Raw genomic sequence first — 4762 nt, 5'->3', positions numbered from 1 at the left:
GCGCCGAGCCTTTAACGAGGTGGACTCGCCTTGCACCCTGCCCCCGCCCCGCCCACCCGCGCAGGCGCACTCTGCCCGGCGCGCCTCCTCTCGCCCCGCCCCCGGGGCTGCCCCTGGCTCGCCGCCTGGGCCACGTGGCCCGAGCCAGCTGCCCTCTGGAAGCTGTCAGTGACCAACTCGGCCCCTGCAGGGCCGGAGTGCAAGTTATTCTCCAGACGCACTCGGGGCGCTCACCTTTGACTCCAATCACATCCTGCAGAGCAGTTCCTTATCTCTGAAGGCCTTGATAAGCGACCTGCTTCACAGTCTTTTTTTTTTTTTTTTGATATTTCGAAACAGACTTTCTCTGTGTAACCCTGGCTGTCCTAGAACTCTCTCTGTAGACCAGGCTGGCCTCGGACTCATAGATGTACACCTGCCTCTGCCTGCCAAGTGCTGGGATTAAGGGCTTGCTCTACCATTGCCCGGCCCCAGGCAGTCTTTGCTAAAGCTGAGAGTTTGGCTGAAAAGTATAGGTTGTGACTTGGCCCGCCTTAGAGCTACCAGCCAAGTGTGAGGTAGCTTCCGCTTTCCAGCGGTTGACCTGAGGCAAATTTGTTTTTACTAATTTCCCTGTCACAGTTTCTCATCTAGGTTGTTGGATGGGTTCTGAAGCCGATTACCCTCGTGAAGATTTCTCTCCGCACCCAGATCCTTAACAACCCACCCCAGATCCGGTGGGACTTGAGAGTGAGGCGCTGGGAAGGCGCACGAGTGTGCTCAGAACCCCGGAAGGACATTTTCCCTCAGGACTAGCTTCTTGGAGCTTGTTTTCCTACTTTACCACCTCAGAGTTACACAGAACACCTTCCCTCAAAGTGGGAAGCAGTGGTTAAATACATGTATTTATCGTAGCCAGGTATAGTGGCTCACACAAGTAACCCCAGACCTCAGGAGGCTGAACTCTGAGACCAGCCTAAAATATATAATCATTTCCAGGCCACCCATGCTACAGTATGAGACTATCTCAAAATAAAACAAATCTAGTTATAACCCAGGAAATTATCCATATTTTTTTAAATAGCTAATTTTACTTTTAAAAATGATAGGAAGAATTTCTTTTAAAATATTGTTTAACTATGTAGCTTTTTTTAATATATATTTTATTTACTTATTATGTATACTATGTTCTATCTGCATATACACTTGCACGCCAGAAGAAGACACTGGATCTTATTATAGATGGTTGTGAGCCACCATGTGGTTGCTGGGAATTGAACTCAGGACCTCTGGAAGAGCAGCCAGTGTATCTTAAAGACAGTTTTCTTTAAACTATTTTCGAAACAATGTCTGTTTTATAAAAATGGGATGGATAAACCATGTATTAGGTGAAAACCTAAGAAAAATTAATTCTTATATTGACATAGTGATATATACATGTGCTCCCTACACACACACAGCTGGGCAGAAAGATTATGATTCCAAGGTCATCCTTGGCCAGTCTGGATTACATGAGACCTTGTCTCAAAAAAAAAAAAAAGGTAAAGATAAATTTCTCATTACTTTGTATTCCTCCCCAGCCCTCCTCCCAACTGCTCACCCTGCTGGCATCCATTAATTTTCTGAAGACTGTGACTCACTAACTTTTGTCCACAACACCACACTGTTTCAGAACATGCAGGCAGGAAGAAAAATAGTAGAGTAATAGCCTGGTTGGTGATTCAGGGTAGGCACAAAAGCAGCGAGATTCTCTGCACAGTGAATAATAAGTAGGCCCCACCTGGGAATGTGTTAAGAACTCTGATGGAGTGAGTCCCTTTGGTTTTGGGGGGTTTTTTGGTCTTTGAGCAGACAGAACCAGTTCTTTTGGGTAAACCCTGAGTCTCACCTTTGACTGAACGGACAGAAATGACACAATAATAATAGCCTCCATGCACTTTCCCTCAGAGCCAGGTAAGGTGATAATGTCTCCCTGACCTCTGGACTTAACACTCTATCTCTGATCCATTGAATATATTCAGAGAGCCAATCAGCACTCACTATAGTAAGCCGCCCAGCCCTGTGCACTGTAACTTTTTCTCCTAGCTAGCAAGAGTAATGAGCCCCATAGGCCTTGAGGACCTTGTTCAGCCAGGCTTGATGGCATGCTCAGATAATCCCAGCACTTGGGAGGCTGACACAGGCCACAGGCTAGCCTCCATGTTCTAGTAAGACCCTGTCTGAAAACACTGCTGGAGAGGCCTGTAGAGGTCTCAGCAGTTCAAAGCCTGTTGTGCTCTCCCAGAGGACCCACAGTTCATTTCCCAGCACTCACAAGGCAGTTGACAACCCTCTGTCATTCAGTATGGCCTCTGGTCACCAGTGTTAAGTCTCAAACCCTGGGACAAACTGAGGTGCCTATTTGACCATGGCCAGGTTCTCCCTCTATCCCAATGTGTTATAGGGTCCTCCTGGCTGGCATATCTGTCCTCTACCCTAAACTTCTCCAGACCAGGGGCTGTGCTGCCCTTCCCCCTAGTTGCCCTTCCCTATTATAATCCAACTGTTTTGGTTAACCATCCTCTTTGGGCCTCCTACCTGCTGCACATGGTTCCCTTCTCCCCCCTCTCCCTTCCTCAGGTGTACCCCCACCCTCCCATTTCCCCACCCCCCTCTCCTCACATGGCTTAGGGTTATGACCCCTCGGAACTGTTCCAGATGGGTCTGCCTCTGGCTATGCTCTCCCTTTTATCTGCAATAAACGTTCTTCTCCATCAGACCTAGGAAGAGTCATGTACTTTCCTTTTTATTTCTTTTCCATTTTCATTTTCATTTCATTTCTCATTCAACTAGGACCCATGCAATACACACACACACACACACACACACACACACACACACACACACATAAAAAGCATACATACTTTTTTGTTGTCTTGGGTTTTATTTTTGTGGTCTTGTTGGGCTTTGGGGTTTTGTTGGTGGTGGTGGTTTTTTGTTGTTGGGTTTTTGTTTGCTTTTTCATACAGGGTTTCCCTGTGTATCCTCTGATGATTCTAAAACTTGCTCTGTAGATCAGGCTACCCTGGAACTCAGAGATCTGCCTACCTCTGCGTCCTGAGTGAAAATAAACATAATTTTTTTTTAAGAAGCTGGGTCATGGTAGGGGGGGAGATGACTCATTGGTTAAGAGAATAAGTTCCCAGCATTTGGGAGGCAGAAGCAAGCAGATCTCTGAGTTCAAGGCCAGCCTGGTCTACCAAGCGAGTTTCAGAAGAGACAGGGCTACACAGGGAAACCCTGTCTTGGAAAGCAAAACAAGACAAAAAAGATTAGAAATTTGTGCTGGACATAGAGCTCAATTAGTAGAGTGCTTGCCTGAAATACAGCAAAGCCTGAGGTTCAGTCCCCAGGACCACATAGAGCCGGGCTTGGCAGCACAGGCCCATAAATCCTAGCACTAGAACATGGAGACAGAAGGATAGGAAATTCAAGGTCATTCTTGGTTATAGCTGGTTTGAAGCAGAAATCCAGCTTGAAATATATCATGGAGGGTTCTAGCAGGTGGAAACAAGGTACTGGCCTCCCTTGCCCTTCCCCCTCCCTTATAAACCATAGATTACATTCCTAAAGCTCGTCACCAAGGTCTGTTCCCTTATTTGGCCCCTTTTTCCTCCTGATGCTGACCACCAAAGTCCAGCTATCAAAGTATTGAAGTCCAGCAATCAAAAGTCTCTCTTTGTCTATCCTAATTAATCTGTCTAATCAAAATTAAACACTTCATTCTATCACTGGGTTTTCCCTTTTCCCTTTATAAACTGCCATTTGCCTATGGTCCAGGTCTGTCTGCTCTCTATTTAGAGGCAGTCCTTTGTCCCTCTGGGATGAATATTCCTTCCCCCATCCCTATGCACGACCCCGCCCCACCTTCTCCTTCATCTACTCTCTTTTTCTCAAAAGATTTTATTTTTCTGTTCTATGTATGAGCACTCTATCTGTACCTGCATGCCAGAAGAGGGCTTTTATCACATTATCACTACTATGTGGTTGCTTGGAATTGAACTCGGGACCCCTGGAAAAACAGCCAGAGCTTTTAACTGCTGAGCCATCTCTCCAACCCCTCATCTCCTGTCTTTGTCTCTTATCCCGTGACTTTTGTCTCTCTGGTGCAAATAAATCACCTTTGTGCTGAGAACTTGGTCTTGGTGAGTCCTATGCTGATCCAGTCCTTTCACAACAGACCCCCCCTCCAAAAAAAAAAAAATTCAGGATGCAGGGAGATGTATCAGTCAGTGTACCACACAAGCAAGAGGACCTGAGTTCGGATCCCCTGCACCTACCTAGAAAGTCACATTGGCAGTATGTACCAGTAATCTAAGTGCTGGGAGGGAGATGAGAGGATCCCTGAGGCTTGACAGCCAGCCCATCTAGACAAATCAGTGACATCCAAGCTTAGCAATCCTGTCTCAAAGAAGTTGGAAAAGCAACAGAGGAAGACACTTTATATCAAACTCTGACCTCCAAACATACATACACACATGCACACAGACAAGAGGAGAGGTTTAGTGGGAAAATTATCTGAACCAAATTGGGGTTATTTACTTACTTTGTTTTTAGTAGTTCTGGTAGCTGAATGTAGGCCTTCATTTGTACTGGGCAAAACTTTAAGCATTAAGGTTTTGTTTGTTTGTTTTTGGTTTGCTTTGGTTTACTTTGGTTTGCTTTAGTTTGGTTTGGTTTTTCGAGACAGGATTTCTCTGTGTAGCCTTGGCTGTCCTGGACTCACTTTGTAGACCAGGCTGGC

The sequence above is a fragment of the Psammomys obesus genome, unplaced genomic scaffold (assembly GCF_907164565.1).
Source record: "Psammomys obesus unplaced genomic scaffold, mPsaObe1.curated_primary_1811, whole genome shotgun sequence".
NCBI lineage: Eukaryota > Metazoa > Chordata > Mammalia > Rodentia > Muridae > Psammomys > Psammomys obesus.
The sequence above is the reverse complement of the archived record's forward strand: the minus strand, read 5'-3'. Positions refer to the sequence as shown.